Below are 23,488 nucleotides of genomic sequence, written 5' to 3' on the forward strand. Positions count from 1 at the left end.
AGTGTGTGTTCGATGTCGTAGGATCCGGGTAGTAAGACGTTGGTGCATTCCGAAGTATAACTTGTACCTACTCGAAATGTTGTGAGTATTCACGCACTCCCCTATTTTCAGTTTTATGTTTTGGGGTGAAAAAGCATGTCCATAAAAACTATTATTTGTATGTTGTATTTAAATTGATTTGTATCAAACACGATTTCTATTGTATTGCTATGTTTCTTTATGTATGTCTATGCAACACGAAACATGAGAACTTATCGTACTAAGGCCCTTCCCTTATCTCTAACCATTAACTCTTTGATCCAATGGTCATTATGGATAGCACTATTAGGAATTGACAACTCCTCACTCGCCCGAATCGATGGAGTGCATGATACCATAATCATCTATGGAACGATAAGCATAGATCTCGATAGGGCTTCAGTCATAGGTTTGGTTGAGACTCATTGTTTGGTCATACACATACAAAAACTCATTCTCGTTATAGCAATAAACTTGTACTCATTAATAGCAATCAACTTTGTTTATCATTAAAGCAATGTACTTGTATTTATGAAAAGCCTTATTTCAAACTCGATTTTATAAACTTGTGAACTCACCAACTATTTTCATAGTTGACACTCGTTTTACATGCTTTTTCAGGAAATAATTAGTAAGTGGATATAAATATTCATCATCATAGAGCATGCTGCATCGTGTTGAAGTTATTTGTGGAGTTTTCTTTGAACAATCTTATTTTGGAAAACCTTGTATTTTGTTTCTTTTGAAGCTATGGGTTGTAAACTTTTAAATACTGCTATGGTGATGTATCATTATCTTTTGCAATGAAACCGTTATCACTGTCATACCTTGCGTTTCCGCTTTAGCAGGGTGCGACATGTTGAGGTCTCCATTAGTCGATGCACGTACGAACAATTCGTCATTCTTCTTGAAGAACTGGACTGGAGTTTCCCAGGGTGAGAAGCTTGGTCTTATAAAGCCATTGTTTAGCAGTTCGTCGAGTTGACCGGACAGTTCTTGCATCTCTGCAGGTGCTAGACTATAGGGCGATTTGGCTACATAGGTAGCCACTGCAACTACTTTGATTTTCGAAGTTGAACTTGACGTTATGGAGTTAATCCTGGGAGTACTCATGGAGTAGGAAATAGGGTAGGTACTTCTATTTTTATCTGTATCCCCTGTCCTCTCTTGGTGAGAAGGCATTTGATTGGGCTCTAAGTTGATTCGTATGGCAGCACTATCATTCATAGTCTTGAGTAGTCTCCGTCCTGAAGTTCATGCTAGAAGTCATACATGGTTCATCAATCACAATCTCATGTATACGATTCGTATATAAACAAGATTGAAAATGTAGTCGAATAAACGATTCTTCTTTAAACTCACATCCAAACAAGGAAAAGAAGTTAAAGTGGAATCATCAATTCTAAACCTATAGTATCTTGATTATATACCACTCTTGTGTATACAATCCTCAGTGATAGATCAACCATATGAGTCTGCAGATTGAACTTGATGTACTCTACGAGTGGTATTCCGGGGAGGTTTACTGAGGTTTCTTTGGAAAGGATACGAGACATGAGGTACTCTATGCATGAGTACCTCAGAGTTCTGGAATGACGGTTTCACTAGCAAGATGTAACAGCCCAAAATCTCAAGTATTGTTAAATTGCATTTTGGGGTGTTTTAAAGGAGAGACTCGGCGAGTTGGAGCCAGACTCGTCGAGTAGGGTCGCAGATTTGGTCGCGGGTTCGCGACTGGACTCGACGAGTCCAGTTATGGACTCGGTGAGTCGACGCTGTTCAGCGGAAACCCTAGCCGTTCAGTTTTGGGTCGTATATAAGGGATCTTATGCCGTCATTGCTCGTCTTTTGGTCGATTGAGAAGAACCCTAAGCGGCTGTGGCATCTAGAGCAAGCTTGAAGGCCATTGGTGACCTTGAAGGAATTGTTGTGCAAGGAGGAGAAGGTTTTGGCTAAAGGAACTGCAAGGAATTCGAGTTCTGAAGTTTGGGGACACAGAAGGTACATCATTCAGGTAATAGCTCGGATTACATTCTTCTGTGATTGATGTGTATATGGATTTAGGGTTTATGGAACCCATTTGATGATTGGATGGATTATTACCTTGTTACCCAAACGAATATAACCTGTATTAGGATCCTTAGAGGCCCAGAAGATCCCAGGTCTGTGCATTTCGGGAATTGGTGAAGGTTTTAGATTGAAATCCTTATGCCTTAGGTTAACATGGGAATTATGAGTCTTGGGGTGTAGCATGAGCACCTAAATGAAGGCCTTTTGTGATGGACCAGCTTAGGAGGACCAGACCTATGATTGGTCGGGACGATTCTGATCTTAGGAAGCAGTTTGATCGACTGCATGGCATGGACTCGCCGAGTCGGATGAGCAGACTTGGCGAGTAGCTTGAAGAATAGCTGGGACTCGCCGAGTTGTTCTTCAGACTCGGCGAGTGGAGTCGGGGTGGCCCCGCGATTCTTCCACGAGGAACTCGTCGAGTCAAGAGAGATACTCGACGAGTAGAAAGGGAACACCCAGGAATTTGTGAGGACGACTACACTCGCCGAGTCGCCAGGGCACTCGCCGAGTCCAGTCGAGATGACCGTTGACCAGAGTTGACATGTGTGTGATTTCTTAGGGTCAGTTAACGTGGAAGATAAAAGTATTAATAAGAGATATATTGTTATAGGGAGCTTGTAGCTCGGCGGATCAGGTGCAAGTGATTTCAGGAGTTGCTAACTTCCAGCATCCACGAGGTGAGTCTTCTCACTATACTGTACCCGAAAGGGTTTGATGGTGTGACTGTAAGGTCGAATGTATTATGTGTTATGTATATATGCTATAAATGGAAAGTTAGTTGCTACGCGTGATATGCATGTTTATATGGGCCGGAAGGCAAAGTGTTATATGACAGAAAGGTCAGGTATGATATATGATATATGTGCTTTATGTGTTAGAGTAAATGTATTATGTGCCGTATATGTTTTTGGGCCGGAAGGCAATATGTTATGGGCCGGAAGGCAATATGTTATGGGCCGGAAGGCAATATGTTATGGGCCGGAAGGTAATGTACTATGGGCCGGAAGGCAACACGTTATGGGCCGGAAGGCGATTATCTCATGGCCGGAAGGCATTGTGCAGTGGACTGGAAGGTCAGGGCCTGGAAAGGCGTATGTGCGTATGGTGTATATTGGGGAACTCACTAAGCTTCGTGCTTACAGTGTTTTATGTATGATGTTTCAGGTTCTTTCAGTAACGCGGGATGGCACCGGCTCGATTGTACACACCAGAGAAAGAGTTGTATTTTGGAGGATCCTGGTTTTCCATTCAAGTGAAAATGAAGCTATGTTTTGTAATTCAATTATGAATGAGATTTTAAACAAGTGTTTAATATTTAATTTGATTAATTAAATGAAAATTTTGCCTTAAAAATCACGGTGTTATACAAGACGTTTACGGAGAAAGAGATTTACTCATGAAACTGGTATTGTGAGGATTGAATTGACTCAAGTCGCATGATAATATCAGACTCACTTGGAAATAAAGACATTAGACTTGATTTTAAAGGCGTTACAGACTAAACACAACAGTGCAACTTTTTAGCAGAGTTTCAGTACTTTAGATTAACTACAAGACTACTGTTGCGAACAAGGTACACTACAAAAGGCAAGTACACGCAGCACGAGGGTCCCTTGACTGACGGGGTCTCGCAAAAGATAAGACTCGAGTTGCACTAGTTTTTAAACAGTTTATGAGTCTGTTACAACGAACGCCTTAGTTTCTTTAACGTAGGTCCGGAGTAGTCTCTCCTGCGACAGTGATCCTTAGTATCTTCCCGTCTGCACCGAAGTTCTTTGTTATTGGAGAATCCTTTTTGATGTGTCCTATCTCGCTGCATTGGTGACATATCTAGCTAGCACCAGCATCGGTGGTAGAAGTGATGTGTCGTGTCGAAGTTATGTGGACACGGTTCCTTTCATTGTTGCTCCCTTTCGAAGAATTCCTATTAAAGTGTCCTATTTCACCGCAACCATAGCAAGCTTGGTTAACTCCGATGTTAGGGATTTGAGTGATGGGTCGTGCTGGTGCTCCACAGCTACGAGCATGGTGCCCTATTTAAGGAAATTGCAGCATTGCATTTCATGGCAAGCCCTATTATGATGAAAGCTACACCTGAAACACTTCGGGAGTTTTCCCTCGTATGGTCTGATCAATGCTGAAATGGCAGGGGTTGCCACTTGTTGCTGTAGGATAGCAAGTCTTTGGGATCTCTTGCGCCCCTTTTGGCCTTGGCAATTTCGTTTCTTTTTCTCAGCTTTACGACTTTGCAAGTTCGTGACTGTTGTCATCTTTTGGCTTCTCGGATAGATACAACGATCATAATTTTCAACCCCCTAGCTAGCCTTGTTTGCATTGCGCGAGCTGAGGTTTGCAAGGACAGCTGTCACGACAGCTGTTACCACGGCTTGGAATGTAGCGGTGTCGATATGAAGGATAGAGGTTTCATTGCTCGGTTTATTATTTCTAGATGTCGACATGATTCTGTTATACGAAAGAAAAGGAGTTCGTGAGTGATTATGATTTGAACCTAGATGTATTTCGATCGTTCGTGTAAAGAGTAGCATTATGTTCTCAATGGTTTGACCTACATCCCTATGATGCAGTCCTAGTAAAGAGTAGGAGTAAGTTTCATAGAATGGTAACAAGACATTCGTCGTCCGAACCAGGGTATCATTGGTTTGTGGATAACATGATCCAACTTTTCAAAGAGAATTGGAAATGATCCCAGAGTTGAATTTCCATAGATCAATAACTTGAGTAGAGTGAGTTTCAGATAGAATTCTAACGATAGTATGATGAAAGTATTTGAACAAAGGTTGACACAGAAGTTAGCCGACTGTGAATATCATTAATATTTATGATGTAATAAGTTTGGAAAAATTGACCTTGTAGTAGGTCTTACATCATGTCCGGAATAGAAAAAGTTTTGATAGTGAAAAGACCTAACTAAAAGTACTCATAGTATTGGGATAGTTACATAGAAAAGTGCTACATAGGACGTAGACAGAGAACATGATTCCTTAAAACGAGGAAGGAAAGTAAAGCATCTCCTTACTGGTGACGGGCCTCCCTCTGGTGAACCCTTAGTTCAGCCAGTTGGCACTCCATATCAAGCAGGTGTCTTTCTGTAATAACCCGAAATTCATATCCCTAAATGTAACCCTTCTCGCGACCCGTTCCGATCATCCAATCACCGTTTCCGATTTCGTTTCTGTTTCCGACCTTTTATTAAGTCGTTAATGTGAATTTTATTTTATGACTTAATAAGTGTATTAATACCCTTAGAACTCATTCTAACGTCTCATATTAATGATCGGAACATTTCTAGAATCAGCCATATCGGGTTACGGCAAATTGGCCGGGTGCGACCAAAAGCCCCGTCTAACGCCGGTATCGGGTAGAATTCTACCGTGTCCCGAACTTGGACACTATTTAAAGTGATCTAAGTCTCCATTTTGAAGCTTTTGCTCCATTTTACAACTATCACACCAACCTCTCTCCTCAAACTAGATTTAAGGGTCAAAATCTCAAGTTTAAGGCTTCAAATCACCAAGGTACCTTCCCTAATTTGTTATGCAACATCTTTAGCCCTCAAATTCAAGTTCAAACCATGGGATAGGACCATTATCATGAGTTTACGGCCCTAGAACAATCCTAGGCCGTAAACTCATATAAAAGGGGTTTTTGGAGCAACAAAACCCTTCTAAACCTCAATTGGACTTTGGTTATGGCTAGAGGACTTTATGAAATGGAATTAGAATGCCTCAAACCAAGATTTAAAGCCTTGTATAAGATTTTACGGCCCAAGAAGGTTCCTAGGCCGTAAACACATATTTAAAGGGGTTATAAGCCATTTAACCCTTCCAAGACACAAACAAGACTTAGATATGATTTTTAGAATATTGGAAATGGACCTACAACACCTTAAACATAAATTTTGAAGAGTTTGTGTGAGTTTACGGCAAAGGCTTGTGCTTGGGCCGTAAACTCCTTAAACAAGGGTGTAAACTCACTTCTAAGGTGTCAGAAAGCCATCCAACACCACCAAAAGCCTTGGAATAAATTATAGAACCAACCAAAAATAGTTTAAGGGCTTTAAACACATCAAAATCCCACATTTGAGAGTTTATAGCCATAGAACATGCCCCATGGCCGTAAACTCCTAAAAGGATGTCAAATGGTGCCCAAAATTGATTTCTAGGTTTGTTTGAATTTTTAGAATCACATGTGATTAATTTTGGGACCTTAACAACACTTATTCTCAGAGATATGTGAGTTTGCGGCCATAGACCCCATGCTTAGGCCATAAACTCCTTTAAGTATTGCATTTGCTGAATTTAATCCATCCCAAGCCTTAGGTAAAATTAATCCAAGCATTTCCAAGTGGTATTGACCCTATGTGACCCATTAAACACCATAAACCACCCCCACCATGAGTTTACGGCCATAAACTCATGGGGAATGGGTGTTTAGGCCATAAACTCAATTAGGAAGTTTACTCTTAGGGAGTAAACTCAAATCCCAAGTCCCACGCTTCAATTTCCGTCCGTAGATGTCACCCGGGTCACTCGAAACACCCGTTTTGAGGTGTTTTCGTTCATTGGAGTGTAACTTCATATCTAATTAGAATTTGTAAATCTAATTAGATATATTTGTATTCCATTTCATTATACATAGGAACCTCACATGTTATCAGGCCTCGATTCGATGTTTTAGCATCCGAAATCGACACAATTCCGCGTCCGGTGAGTTCATACCCCTACCCTTTTTCAATGGTTTTTCAATGATTTCAGGGGGGAATACAAGCAAAAGTACAAGAATATCTTGTACTCAATCACATGATTTCAGTTAAATGATTGTACATTTTAAGAATTGAAAACCTTTTAAACCAACTGTTTTAACTTGCAGAGTTGTTTGTTTTTAACCCGATTTTTAATTCTTATTATACACTGTTATATTGTGTACTTTGCATTTGATTGTTCACACTTACACTGATAGAATACATAAACCATTGTAATGTCTGTAATGAAACACTAAGGTTCGAGTGTAAAAGACAGAATCCATTAGAAAACATAAAACATCTATACGTCCTTAACAATACACCTAGGCTCGAGTGTGATAGATAAATACCATCATAACACACAAATCACTGTAATGTCCTTAATAATACACCTAGAATCGAGTGTAAAGGACCATAATCATTAAATAACACCTAGGTTCGAGTGTAATGTCCTTAATAATACACCTAGGGTCGAGTGTAAAAGGACAGCCATCATTAAATAACACCTAGGCTCGAGTGTAATGTCCTTAATAAAACACCTAGGCTCGAGTGTAAAGGACAGGTACGTAGAATATAGTCAGTCGTAAATACTACTTTCCTAGTCGAAAAGTAAAGAGTAATCTTAATGATTGGAGACACGTCCTTGCAACACTTCCATGGCACGAGATAGTGGAGGACTAACCCTGTAACCAGAATCTCCGTTCGTAGTAAAGCTAATGTATGTTCAAGAATGACAATCACACACACACACACAGTCAGGGAAACATGGGGTTTTCCTGGGGAGAACATTGAACATAATCATAACCGGTAAAGATACACACACACAGTCAGGGAAACATGGGGTTTTCTTGGGAAAGACACTGAACATGATCAGAATTGGTAATAATACACACACACACACAGTTAGGAGAACATGGGGTTCTTCCTGAGTAACAGTAGTAAGTAACTAGAAAAGTGTAACAAGTTAAACAACTGAACTACATTTCACAAGAACAATCATGTTTTCATTGTACATCGTTTACTTTTCTTTCGGATTTGGAAACTAACTTTACATAAAAAATATGGGATTTTCTTGGATAACTACTTTTTCAGGGAAACTAAAGGAACTCATACACTTTCTGAAAAACTAACCGCTTAGGAACTCACCAGCTTTATGCTGATTTTCAAACCGCTTGTATTCTCAGATTCGCGTTAGACAGGTACCCGAAGATCCTTTTGTGCGAAGAAGGAGTTCTCAGAAGACTCGTTTCGTGTTGTTCATATATACTATGTATCACGTGTATAACTTATGCTTTTGAAACAAATGTAAAACTTTCATATATGTAATGTAATGGTTGATTTACTTTACTTACTATGTACATTGGATTTGATACTCAACGTGGAGTCAACCCCGGAAATGTTTCCGCCTTCGGTTTTCGGGGTGTGACACTTTCGTACACCCTCTGGCGTACTCGGAGCTCTATGACTTCGGCTCGGGTTTCAGCTAGTGCTTGTAGCATATTCTTGTGGTCTCTCCTAGACCTTTCACGAGCATCTTCAAGATGGATGGTGCGGATGGTATGCATTCCTGCATTGGCATCAACCTCTACGATACGTTGGACAGCTGTCATGCCCTGAATTTCATTTCAGGCAACCCTATGGACTAGGATTGGCAGGACTCTGTCTGCCGAGCCTCCTTCGCTCAGGTTATAGAACCTTCGGTCTCCATTAAATGGCATAGGTTGATCTTTCTCTTCACTCCATGTCTCCAAGCTTTCCACCCAAGGGGGCGTAGGGCCATGAAAAGTCGGACGAGGGTTAGGATTTGGAATGGGAGCTACTGGGGGTAGGTTATCAACCTCAGAGGGTTAGCACCATTCGAAAGGTCTTCAGCATGGTGATCATCCAAAGGGATTGGATGATCATCTTCTGGCTCTTCTTCAAACCCTCCATCATTGCCTTCGTTTGAGAAGTACAGGTCGCTGTGGGGATGAAATCCAGCCATGATATCTATACGAGAAAAAGGGGTATAAGAAATAAGCACATAAATAATTTATAGTGACACAAAATACTCCTATAGTATTTTAGGTTGATGTTTTATTCTAAGGTTTTCATTGTGGTATGGTTGGTAAGTTTTTAGACTTGTTGCAACCTCACAACCACACTTAGGCACAGGCTAGTCAATCCTCGGATAATATAGTTGATCAGGCTATATCTTCCCATATTTGACTATAAGTCTCTAAGTCTACTTGTGCTGCCCAACAATCGTAATACTTTTGTTCTGTCCTAGTGACACTGATTTTAGTATGAATGCATGTATGTATACTTAATTAAATATTTTATTATTTAAAAGTATAAACTCTTGGTCAGAGTATTTTAATCCCATTGTATTTATAGTCTGTATATCTTTTATGGGTTAATATACTCGATTCACTATAAACAATGCTCTGATACCAATCTGTCACACCCAAAAACCAAGAACAGCGGAAACGTTCTGGAGCGGAGGACGTCATATAAAGTATCACAACAATGCAAAGTAGTAAACAAGCAACAACATCATCCATTGCATTAATTAGTATAATTTTAAATCTATGTGTGTTCTTTCATAGAATAAAACAACATAATGAATAATCAAAATAAATGAAAAGTCTTGACTATTCCGTCTTCTCAAAACCTTGTCGTTAACCTGAGAATACAAGTTGTTTTGAAAGAGTTTATCAGCATAAATCTGGTGAATTCATAAGTATTTTAGTGTCATTTATTTGTAAAAACTGCAATGCAAGACTTGTAATTATTCGAGAAAAGTTTGTATAAGTATTTAAGGATCCTAGAAAATCCCATATTTCTTACTAGTATAAAAAAGGTAGTCTTCTACCGAGACCCGAATGTTTTGTAAGTGTGCTTCATTGTAAAAATGATGCTTTTTCCCATGTATGACTTATTGTTATTAGAATATAGTATACATCTTCGTTTAAATGAATGTATCACAAAATAAAGGTAATAGAGAAATAATATATTTATATCAAAATATATCCTACCTCAGCGTTTATGTGAATGTCTCACAAAGTAAAGGTAATAGGGAAATAATATATTTATATCAAAATATATCCTACCTCATCGTTTATGTGAATTTCTCACAAAGTAAAGGTAATAGGGAAATAATATATTTATATCAAAATATATCCTACCTCATCGTTTATGTGAATGTCTCACAAAGTAAAGGTAATACGGAAATAATATATTTATATCAAAATATATCCAACCTCATCGTTTATGTGAATGTATCACAAAGTGAAGGTAATAAGGAAATAATATATTCCTTAGGGAAGTACCCATTTGTATAGGATAAACACGGCGTGGTAACTCGCCGAACAGTATAACCGAGAACATCCATCGATGAACACACCTTCTGTTGCGAGCAGCCAAGTGGAGGATGGTCAGTCCATGAGAGTGTAGAAGTATAATTCATGAAGTATGTAGTAGTGTTTCTCCATATACTATGTACTAGTGTCTGTTAGTATAGTATGTATTAGGGTCCCTTCATATAGTATCTAATAGTGTCTCCTAGTATAGTATGTATTAGGGTCTCTTCATATAGAATGTACTAGTGTCTCTTAGTATAGTATGTATTAGTGTCTCTTTGTATAGTATGTATTAGTGTCTCTTCGTATAGTATGTATTAGTGTCTCTTTGTATGGTATGTATTAGTGTCTCTTCGTATAGTATGTATTAATGTCTCTTTGTATGGTATGTATTAGTGTATCTTCATATAGTATATATTAGTGTCTCTTTGTATGGTATGTATTAATGTCTCTTCGTATAGTATGTATTAGTGTCTCTTAGTATAGTATGTATTAGTGTCTCTTTGTATGGTATGTATTAGTGTCTCTTCGTATAGTATGTATTTTTGTCTCCTAACTATATCTATTATAGTTACTAGTAATGTATGTGTATAATCGAAAGTATGCCTTTCCTACCCAAAGGTACTAAATTGACTGATAGAACCTTTTTGTCTACGTATGTATACCTAATATATAACTGATATTTAGATGACATTCGGACAAATAACCGATACTCTAAGACCACATCCACACAAGGCAAAGGAATTAAAGCGTGCTAGCAGTCCTAAGTCCTTTAAACATTACTTATATATCTATACATATATAGGCATGCATTTGACAATATAAAAGTATAAAAGAAGTTTTGTAAAACCTTTTAAAAGTTTAACAACTAATAATTGATGACTTGATGTCAGTTGTAAAATGATTTAAGAGCGGATTAGTGAGAACAGTTCGGAGTATAAGAAATCATTTGTTTAAAACAAAAATGTACAGAGTTTAAAAGTAAGGATATAGTTAGTAATACAATTTGATAAAGAGTTTTAGTATACAAACATGTTGTGAGAAATCATTTTGAAATAGTATACTGAGTAAAACAGCTAAAAGTGTAGTATATCTACAGTTTGCTAGTTATTAATCACATATGATTGATATAATAACTATCATGATTCAACTTGTATTCCCCCCCCCCCCCATAGAAGCATTTAAAACATTTAAAAGGTTAATTGAGGGGTATGAACTCACCTGCAGTGATTGGTTGGGTTGAATGGATTGTATAGGATGCTAAGTGTCAAGTGAAGGCTTGAGCACACATACGGATCCTATTTATCATATAAAGACACATATATGTATACAATTAGTGTTTAAATAACTAATTAAGAAAGGTAACACATTTAAATTCCAAGAAACCCTCATTAGGAAGTGTTACAATCACAAACGGTTGCATAAAAGAGTTGTATGGTCACCAAATGGAGTTTTCGGTCCAAATGGTAGGTTTTCGGTCCTAATGACCCTTCGATCTTAGGGTTCTCGGCCTAAGAAGGGTTCTCGGTCCAAGGAGATACCCTTGACCAAAATCTCCTCTTTTCTTGGATCATGAAGATTTCTAGGCCTTTAAACATGTGATTGAACTATATAACAAGTATAAGGAAGTGATACTTACAATTTGGATGCTTTTAGAGTTGGTTTTCGGCCAAAACACAAGTGTGTGTTCTTAGTGTTTTTGGTGAAACTAAGAACACTTGAAGATCTACATAAATGGAATGATTTCATGGATGAAATCATGTAAGATCACTAGGTAATGGAAGGTATCAACTAGGTAGGGTAAGAAACACTTACATTTTCGAGAATCAAGAAGGAAAATCAGATGATAGTTGAGAGTGTTGGGTTTTGAGAATTCTAACACTTCCTAAGTGTACATGAAACCCTAATAACCTTGGATCTATGTTTGTCTAATTATCATGCAAAGTTGAATTCCAAGGTTATATTCCTATCTAGCATACATGGGGAACAACTTTTACTTGAATGAAAGATAGAATAACTTACCTTGTTGTTGCTTATGTTCCTTGAAACCTTGTGAGCCTAGCACCCCAAGTGTGATGCCCAAAATGCTTCACACAACATCAAATGCTCTTGGAAAGACTTTTGAGAGAATGCACACTTCTTGAAATCGGCCTAGCCCTCTTGTTTCCTTAGTGTAGCCGATTTTGGTGGAGAATGAGATCCTTATATAGTGTTGACACATCTAGGGTTACACCATGTAAACCCTAATGTGTCATGACTCTTCATTTCCATGACCCATGGGTTTGTAACTCCCATGGAGCATCCATGGAGCATCCTATGGGTGGAACCCAACTTGATAATCCATGGAGCCTCTTAGCCCACTATACAAGATATGGATGATTTACAAAATCAACCCATATATTTAATTAGTTCTCTTTTGATCACTTAATTAATTCTAAATTAATTCTTGATCAAACTAATCAAATAATATTATTAATATATTAGAACTTATAATATATTAATAATCTCCAAGTGTTATTTCTCTCATTTAGTCTATCCAATTGCATGGTGCCATGCAACCCAAATGGACCATGCCGGGTCGGGTCAAGTACATACCAGAAATAGTTATGGACTTAGACACCTTATCCAACAGTCTCCCACTTGGATAAGTCTAATAACTATTACTGCAAGTATGACTTCCGGAACCGATCGGCAATCGTAGCTCTTTTCAAGGTTTCTCGGAACTGAGAAGATGATGGTACGCCATTTAAGATAAGTGATCATATAATCCTCTGTTCTAGATATCAGTCGGACAAATACATGGAACAATGTCTTACTTATTGTCCAACAGTTTGTTTCCCGATTTCCGATTTGTTTGACAAAGAACTTAATTGAACATATCAACTTAGTTCTGACCAGGCCCGGTACATGGGTCAAAACATAATCATCGAGGGGCCCAAATATTAGCTTCTAATCCAAGAAGGAACAGATAAACTTCGACTCATATGTTTGTTCTACCACTCATTGAATTACAACAAAGAGCACGATTTATAACATCGAGTTACCAATGCGTTTTCGTACAATCAATGCATAATCAACTTGTAAGTAACAAATCATATCTCTAGGTTTGAAGACTTATACGATATTACCGTCTCACGATCACTCGAGATAAAATTCCATGAAGTGATTCCAGTGAGCGTGGGTTGAGTCCAATGCTCAGAACTTATGAGCACTCATGATTGCTGTAGCCTTGTCCAAGACCTCTGCAACCAAACATGACAGTCTTGATTCATACCTACTTCCGACATATGACCGACTGTGGAGGTTTGAATAATATGTTATACTAAACAAAAATTATTCTGGAAGTCAAAACATGCAAAAGAAATATAGTAAACGATCGATAAGAGATAGCAACACTTTACTCATAACTAAAACACTTTTATTCATCATCAAATGTCAATTACACTTTACAAATTTCGAGGTTATCTAACTACTAAATCTAATATCATCCTTCAGCCCTATGCTTCGAGCATGCTGGAGATGCTTAACCCGAGTCAGTCCCTTCGTGAGGGGATCTGCTGGGTTCTCATCCGATGATACCCTCTTTGCCACGAGGAGTCCTTCTTCTATTCGATGTCTAATAAAATGGTATTTTCTATAGATGTGTCTGGATCTCCCATGATCCCTTGGTTCCTTGGCTAAGGCAATAGCGCTTTCACTATCACAGAAAATTTCCATTGGATCTTTAATAGCTGGTACAACTCCAAGGTCTCTGATGAAGTTCTTTAGCCATATAGCCTCCTTTGCCGCCTCGCTCGCTGCAATATACTCTGATTCACAAGTAGAATCTGCCATTGTCTCTTGCTTGGAACTCGTCCAAGAAATTGCTCCTCCATTTAGGGTAAAGACCCAGCCCGACTGAGAGCGGAAATTATCCCTATCAGTCTGGAAGCTAGCATCACTATACCCTACAACTCTCAAGTCATCACTCCCGCCGAGGGTAAGGACCCAATCCTTAGTCCTTCATAGGTACTTAAGAATATTCTTTACCGCAGTCCAGTGTGCCTTACCAGGGTTCCCCTGAAACCTGTTAACCATGCTCAGGGCAAAAGCTACATAAGGTCGAGTACACGTCATAGCATACATGATCGATCCTATAGCCGAAGCATAAGGTATTCGACTCATTTCTGCTATCTCAGCCTCAGTGCTAGGGCTTTGTGTCTTACTCAATTTGACGTTTTTTGGATGGGCAACTCTCCTTTCTTGGAGTCCTGCATGCTGAATCTCTTCAGCACCTTATCCAAGTAGGTACTCTGACTAACTCCAATTAGTCTTTTACTCCGATCTCTCAAGATCCTTATCCCTAAAATATAGGCAGCTTCACCAAGGTCCTTCATAGCGAAACACTTCCCAAGCCAGGACTTTACTTCCTGCAGGGTTGGAATGTCGTTTCCTATGAGTAGTATGTCATCCACATACAATACCAAAAAGCTAACTATACTCCCACTAGCCTTGACATACACACAAGATTCATCTTCACTCCTAGAAAAGCCAAATTCCTTGACCTTTTCATCAAAGCAAAGATTCCATCTGCGAGGTGCTTGTTTTAATCCATAAATGGATTTCTCAAGCTTCCACACTCTATTAGGGTACTCGCTGCTGACAAAACCTTCTGGCTGACTCATGTAAACATCTTCAGCCAATTTTCCATTAAGGAAAGCAGTTTTGACATCCATTTGCCATATTTCATAGTCATGAAATGCAGCTATGGCTAACAGAACCCGAATAGACTTAATCTTGGCTAGTGGAGAAAAAGTCTCATCATAATCCACTCCAGGAATTTGAGAGAAGCCCTTTGCAACCAGTCTAGCTTTATAAGTGTGTACTTTACCATCCATGTCGGTCTTCTTCTTGAAGCCCCATTTGCACCCCACCGTCTTACGACCTGGTACATTTTCAACCAAGTTCCAAACTTGATTGTCATACATGGATTGTATCTCGCTATCCATAGCCTCTTTCCATTTAGCAGACTCGGGGCCTGCCATGGCTTCCACGTAGCTGTTAGGGTCATCTTGACTTACTAGTGTCCCATCACTAATAAGTGTCTCACCTTCTGCAGTAATATGGAATCCATACTAATGCTCAGGTGCACTCCTAACTCTTGTGGAACGCCTTAGAGGTACAGATTCGTCAATTGGCTCAACAGGAGTTTCCTCCTCAAGTTGAGGGGTAGAGTTTGAAGTTCCTTCACCACTTGACTCTTGAATTTCTTCAAGGTCAATTTGCCTCCCACTGTCTCCTTGGCTTATAAAATCTCTCTCTCGAAAGACTCCTCTTCTTGCTACAAAAACCACATTGTCACTAGGTCTGTAGAAGAGGTAACCAAAGGATTGATGTGGGTAGCCGATGAAAATACACCTCTCGCTTCGGGGTTCTAGCTTATCATGAGACTCGCGTCTCACGAAAGCCTCGCAACCCCAAATCTTGATGTGGTCTAGTTTAGGTACTTTACCAGTCCACATCTCGTGAGGAGTTTTGGCAACTTTCTTTGTAGGGACTAGATTAAGAATATGGGCGACAGTCTCTAAGGCATACCCCCAGAATGAGATAGGTAGCGAAGCTCGACTCATCATGGAACGAACCATGTCTAACGAGGTTCGATTACGCCTCTCAGCCACACCATTCAACTGCGGTGTCCTGGGAGGTGTCAATTGTGAGACAATCCCACATTCCCTAAGATAGTCGAGGAACTCTGAACTAAGATACTCACCTCCTCGATCGGATCGAATCATCTTAATGTTCCTGCCCAATTGATTCTCGACTTCCTGTTTAAGTTCCTTAAACGTCTCAAAAGTCTCTGACTTATGTTTGATTAAGTAGACATATCCATATCTACTGTAATCATCAGTAAAAGTCAAATAATAACGATTAGCATCCCTTGTGGCATGTTTGAATGGTCCACACACATCCGTGTGTACAAGGTCCAACAAACCTTCACCCCTTTCACACGAGCCTGTGAAGTGTGACTTTGTCATTTTTCCAAGTAAGCATGATTCGCAACTATCATTTGACTTTAGGTCAAACGACTCCAAGACTCCATCCTTTTGGAGTTGGCCTATGCGTTTCTTGCTTATATCTCCAAGACGACAATGCCATAATGACGCTTTATCCAAGTTATTATTATTAGGAGAATCAATACACAAAACATTATTTCCTAAGTTATCTACAACAGATACAGCTTCATACACACCATCACAAGGTAATGCTTTAAAATAAAGATCATTATTAAAGAAAGCATTAATCGAACCAACTTCATTATCAAACGAAAAGGTGAAACCTTGTTTGTACAATGCATGAAAGGAAATAATATTTCTTGCCATTTCTGGCGAATAACAACATTTATTCAAATCTAAATTTAACCCACTACTTAGCAATAAAGTATAAACTCCAATCTTGGTGATAGGTGTAACTTTCCTATTCCCCATGATCAAGTTTATTCTTCCTTGCTCCACATTCTCACTTCTTCTTAGTCCCTGCATGTCACAACAAATATGAATACCACAACCGGACCCAAGATTTAGAATGGGGAGATTTATTAGAAATGATAGTGTAAGTACCTGCATGGTTGGGTTTGACTTTCCCATCCTTCACATCCTGCTGGTACTTTGGGCAGTTTCGCTTCCAATGAGCTTTTTCATCCTTCACTAATAAGTGTCTCACCTTCTGCAGTAATATGGAATCCATACTAATGCTCAGGTGCACTCCTAACTCTCGTGGAATGCCTTAGAGGTACAGATTCGTCAATTGGATCAACAGGAGTTTCCTCCTCAAGTTGAGGGCTAGAGTTTGAAGTTCCTTTACCACTTGACTCTTGAATTTCTTCAAGATCAACTTTCCTCCCACTGTCTCCTTGGCTTATAAAATCTCTTTCTCGAAAGACTCCTCTTCTTGCTACAAAGACCACATTGTCACTAGGTCTGTAGAAGAGGTAACCAAAGGATTGCTGTGGGTAGCCGATGAAAATACACCTCTCGCTTCGGGGTTCGAGCTTATCATGAGTCTCGCGTCTCACGAAAGCCTCGCAACCCCAAATCTTGATGTGGTCTAGTTTAGGTACTTTACCAGTCCACATCTTGTGAGGAGTTTTGGCAACTTTCTTTGTAGGGACTAGATTAAGGATATGGGCGACAGTCTCTAAGGCATACCCCCAGAATGAGATTGGTAGCGAAGCTCGACTCATCATGGAACAAACCATGTCCAACAAGGTTCGATTACACCTCTCAGCCACACCATTCAACTGCGGTGTCCTGGGAGGTGTCAATTGTGAGACAATCCCACATTCCCTTAGATAGTCGAGGAACTCTGAACTAAGATACTCACCACCCCGATCGGATCGAAGCATCTTAATGTTCTTGCCCAATTGATTCTCGACTTCCTGTTTAAATTCCTTAAACTTCTCGAAGGTCTCTGACTTATGCTTGATTAAGTAGACATATCCATATCTACTGTAATCATCAGTAAAAGTCAAATAATAACGATTAGCATCCCTTGTGGCATGTTTGAATGGTCCACACACATCCGTGTGTATAAGGTCCAACAAACCTTCACCCCTTTCACACGAGCCTGTGAAGGGTGACTTTGTCATTTTTCCAAGTAAGCATGATTCGCAACTATCATCTGACTTCAGGTCAAACGACTCCAAGACTCCATCCTTTTGGAGTTGGCCTATGCGTTTCTTGCTTATATGTCCAAGACGACAATGTCATAATGATGCTTTATCCAAGTTATTATTATTAGGAGAATCAATACACAAAACATTATTTCCTAAGTTATCTACAACAGACACAACTTCATACACACCATCACAAGGTAATGCTTTAAAATAAAGAACATTATTAAAGAAAGCATTAATCGAACCAACTTCATTATCAAATGAAAAGGTGAAACCTTGTTTGTACAATGCATGAAAGGAAATAATATTTCTTTCCATTTCTGGCGAATAACAACGTCTATTTAAATCTAAATTTAACCCACTACTTAGCGATAAAGTATAAACTCCAATCTTGGTGACAGGTGTAACTTTCCTATTCCCCATGATTAAGTTTATTCTTCCTTACTCCACATTCTCACTTCTTCCTAGTCCCTGCAAGTCACAACAAATGTGAATACCAAAACTGGTATCAAGGACCCAAACTTTCGAATGGGGTGAGTTATTAGAAATGATAGTGTAAATACCTGTATGGTTGGGTTTAACTTTCCCATCCTTCACATTTTTCTAGTATTTTGGGCAGTTCTGCTTCCAATGTGATTTTTCATGGCAATAGAAGCATTCAGCCTCTTTTGGGTCAGAAGAAGGAGTGACGAAACCTTTCTTGGTTCCACTTGAAGAAGAGCCATCAAGGGTCCTAACCTTGGTACCCTTCGAAGATCTCTTTCTCTTCTTCCCTCGATTTTTCCCGATTGCCAAAACCGGAGTAGAGTTTGGAGTAGGAGTGTTAACAACCGACTTCCCTTTAAGTCCTGATTCTGCGGTCTTGAGAAGTCCCTGAAGTTTGCTGAGTTCACATTAAGCTTCAGCAATCGATCCACATACCTTTGCATTTTCTGCATGTGGCTCGTGACGGAATCCCCGTCCTTCATCATGGTTGTTATCATGGAGCAGATGATTTCGTACCTCTCTTGTCGTGCACTTTGATGATATCTTTCCATCAAATCTTGGTGCATTTCATAAGGGTAGAAATCTTCATAAGACTTTTGGAGTTCTGTTGTCATTGTGGCCAACATGATGCAAGCCACCTTGGTAGCATCTCTTTCATGAGTATGAAAGTCAACGATCTCCTGGGGAGTTGCAGTGGACTCATCAATTTCCTTAAGCTCCTTGTCAAGGACATATTCTTTGTCCTCGTAGCGGGTAATCATCCTGATGTTTCTGATCCACTCATTGAAGTTGGATCCATCAAAGGTAACTTTCCCACACAAGCTCATAAGAGTAAAGGAGCCATTAGGATTCGAGCCAGAAGCAGCATTGTTTGAAGACATCTGAAGGAAGAGGACAAGATTAGTTTAGATATTAGAGAGTCCTTAATAAAACACCCAAATGTAATATTAAGGCTAGGATCCAATCACAATGTATTATAACTTAGAAGAGGTATGCCGTAATCCAAGCTACAACATATTTGAAAGGTAGGTGAATGACGATTCACCAATTTCCACCACGAAAACCGAAATATTAGATATTAGCTTTTAAGATTGGTTCTTAGAAATTCCTAGATTATTTGAGATTCAATGAACTTTTCAAAGGCATGTTTCAATCTCGAGTGTGCCCTCCAAGTTTTGTGATTGGGATACCGAGGATCACAAAACGAGGTGTGAAGTAACCATGCAAATCACTTGGTACCCTTAAAGTTTATCACTCAATCAATGTGCTGGTAAACCACACACGCTCCATCGATACTATAATAAACCTTAAGTCACCCTTTACCTACCTTGTTAAGTCCAAGTTAGTGTGCCGGTTAACCACGCACGCTCCACCATCACAAAGTGTAAAGTGTAATTTCATGGATTAGCACCTTATTCACATTTTTCCTAAAGTAACTAAGATTGGGAATTTAATAAAACATTTAGTTACTTTATAATATTCATCATAATTTAAATGAGAATTTATAAGTCCTTGTCCTACCCGTTCTGCTAACGACCCTCCACCAGTCAAGCGAGCGGTAGGTGAGAATGGACACCAATTAAGTTGCCATTTTATAGGCAACAACCTTATACCCACCTTATAGACCAGCTTCGTGAATGAGGTGTACTAGCGGTAAGACGACTTTGTTCTTATACACATATATATAATTATTATAATAATATAAGTATAAGGGTTGAATTTTAACTTTTAAAATTCTAAGGGTTGGAACTTTACTTGTTGCAAAACTTGAGGGCAAGTTTTGTAACTTTCAAAACCTTTCATTTCTTGTAACTTTTGAGTTTAATAGAGTAATAAAATGAAGACTCTTCATTTTTCTAACTCTTGTGTTGTTTTAATGGTTTTAATTCTAGTGTGACTCTTGGTTTTCCATAACTTGAGGACCAATTATGGACTCCATTAAAACACATTATGATCAAGAATTAATCTACCACATAGGTTACAAATAATTCCTATGATCATCTAAAACATCATAAGAACAAGAACATGAATATGAACACATTCATAAATCAAAATTACACTTAAAACTTTGTAATTTTGATAACTAGTTGTTGTAAATGAATTAGAAAGAACATTACACCATCAAAACAAGTTTTCAAGTACCAAAACAGTTTAGGGTAATGTTTCTAGTCCATTTCCAGCAACTAAAGTCGAAATTCTGCAACCTGCCGACCCTACTCGCCGAGTGCATGAACTTACTCGCCGAGTTGGTTGAAGATACACGTGAACTCGACGAGTCCCCCCTATGGACTCGACGAGTCCATTCGTATATAGCAAGATTTTCGACTTTTTTCAACTTTTAAGCACAAATAAAAAGCAAACAAGCCTAGGCTCTGATACTACTGTTGGGTTTTGAGCATTCTAACACTTCCTAAGTGTACATGCAACCCAAATAACCTTGGATCTATGTTGGTCTAATTATCATGCAAAGTTTAATTCCAAGGTTATATTCCTATCTAGCATACATCGGGAACAACTTTTACTTGAATGAAAGATAGAATAACTTACCTTGTTGTTGCTTATGTTCCATGAAACCTTGTGAGCCTAGCACCCCAAGTGTGATGCCTCAAATGCTTCACACAACACCAAATGCTCTTGGAAAGACTTTTGAGAGAATGCACACTTCTTGAAATTGGCCTAGCCCTCTTTTTTCCTTAGTGTACCCGAATTTGGTGGAGAATGAGATCCTTATATAGTGTTGACACATCTAGGGTTACACCATGTAAACCCTAGTGTGTCATGACTCTTCATTTCCATGACCCATGGGTTTGTAACTCCCATGGAGCATCCATGGAGCATCCTATGGGTGGAACCCAACTTGATAATCCATGGAGCCTCTTAGCCCACTATACAAGATATGGATGATTTACATAATCAACCCATATATTTAATTAGTTCTCTTTTGATCACTTAATTAATTCTAAATTAATTCTTGATCAAACTAACCAAATAATATTATTAATATATTAGAACTTATAATATATTAATAATCTCCAAGTGTTATTTCTCTCATTTAGTCTATCCAATTGCATGGTGCCATGCAACCGAAATGGACCATGCCAGGTCGGGTCAAGTACATACCAGAAATAGTTATGGACTTAGACACCTTATCCAACATAGAGGATTTCAAGACTTATTCTTGGTAGAGTGAAAAAGTGACAAATATGGCTAAGTGTCATATATATACTCATGGGGGTTTTCGGTCCAAACACTATTTGGGCCGAAAACTCCCAACTCTTGGAGTTTTTGTGAAAATGATGCACAATGAACCTAGGGCATCCTCTCTCCTGTTATTTCTTTAAGTACTAATCTTTAAAACACTCAAACTGACTCCAAGATGCTTAACACTAAGCAAAAATAGTTCCGACTTCTATTGAAGTGAATGATTGTTCATAATAGAAATTTCGGGTTGTCACACATGTTATCCTAAAAAATGTGTAAAGCTTGAGATCCACTTGTGGATATAAAGCAAACATCTTAATTTTGCAATCATCATTTTAATATAAAACCACAAGGTATGTTTTTTATATAAGATTGAATAGAACATGTGTGTTTACTAAGAGTTGATGGGAGCATAGTGACATTCCTAATCTTGTATGAATGAGACATACTTAATCATAAGAAATTACACTTTGACCATGCCAGGATTTTTCACCTTGACTCGGAATGTGTTTCTAAAATGAAAGACTTAGAAAGGACAATATACATTCTTGGAATGTAAAATCTATAGAGAAAGATAAAATGAATGTTAAAAGTTTTACATACTTATGAATATATTGACAATGTCTTCAAAGAGATCAAGGTAGAAGATTCCTTTGGAGGACCGTTAGCATTTTCACAGAGCACTATGTTTTGAGCCAACCTCATAAAGAAACTAGCTCATAGATTTGAACTAGTTGAAATGATTTGTATTCGATTTTCTTGGAGAATGAGTCAATCATTTATGTTTTGTTATGCATAAGCTCTGGTATATGATCATGCTATTAGCATATCATAATATACCAATTGAATACATGGTTAACTCACCGGATGATTATAGGAACATTCTAATGATACTTTACAAGAACTAAGAGAATGTATATGAGACAATTAGTTTAGAATATATCATTCATGTAAAGAGGTGCATAAGATTCTGATTTCTAAGAAAAATTATATATATAATTATGAATTGTAATTGGATTATGACTTCGTTGTGGGATGAAGAGTAAGTTTAGTTGGAATAAGGTCCAACCAAAACAAAATAACACAACATACTAACAATAAGAATAAACTACTTTATAAGTCTAAATCTAATATGATTGGATGGATGAGTTCATTGAAAAACTGTGTTGATCTATGTCATTCAAGGATCACATAGAAATCTTTGTGACTTCAAGAGTATACTTAATCGAGCGAAGAGACTATATGTCATGAAATAACACCAATCATATACTCCAAGATATTTAACTCTACCTAGAGTAAAGTCAAATATAGAGATGATAGTATTCACAGAATTCACATAAATTAAATTTAGTCGAACCCATTAATAAAGTTCTTCTTCTTAGCTAAGTATGAATGGTCATACTTCATCCATAAGACTTTATTATTCCAAAAATGGGATTTTGATTTGGATTTAGTATTTAGATATTGGAACATTGTAACAATAACTATTATATAATGTTTTTGATATATTGGGGTATGATCATAACATCAATACTTGTTGTGTTTTATATTAACATGTTTAATCCATGAATAATCTTATTATTCTAAAATTTCATATTCAATTATAATTGTGGGCACTACTAGAAAAACGGCCTTTTAGGACGTATAATGTGTGTCGTAAAATGCTCAGACAATGCACAAATGCGTGTCAAGGAAGGCCCTATCATAACGACAGACGACACGCTTTTGCGCGTCGTCTATTTATGATGCGCATTTACGACGTATATTTATGACACACATTTATGACACACAGTTATGACACACAATGCGTATCAAGAAAGGCCCTACCATAAAGGAATATGACACGCATTTTCGTGTTGTAACCTTACGACGCGCGTGTTTATGACACGTAATGCGTATCAAGGAAGCCACTGTCATAAATGAAGATGACACACATTTTTACGTGTCATAAAGTTA

The sequence above is a fragment of the Lactuca saligna genome, chromosome 3 (assembly GCF_052625555.1).
Source record: "Lactuca saligna cultivar CGN05327 chromosome 3, ASM5262555v1, whole genome shotgun sequence".
Lineage (NCBI taxonomy): Eukaryota > Viridiplantae > Streptophyta > Magnoliopsida > Asterales > Asteraceae > Lactuca > Lactuca saligna.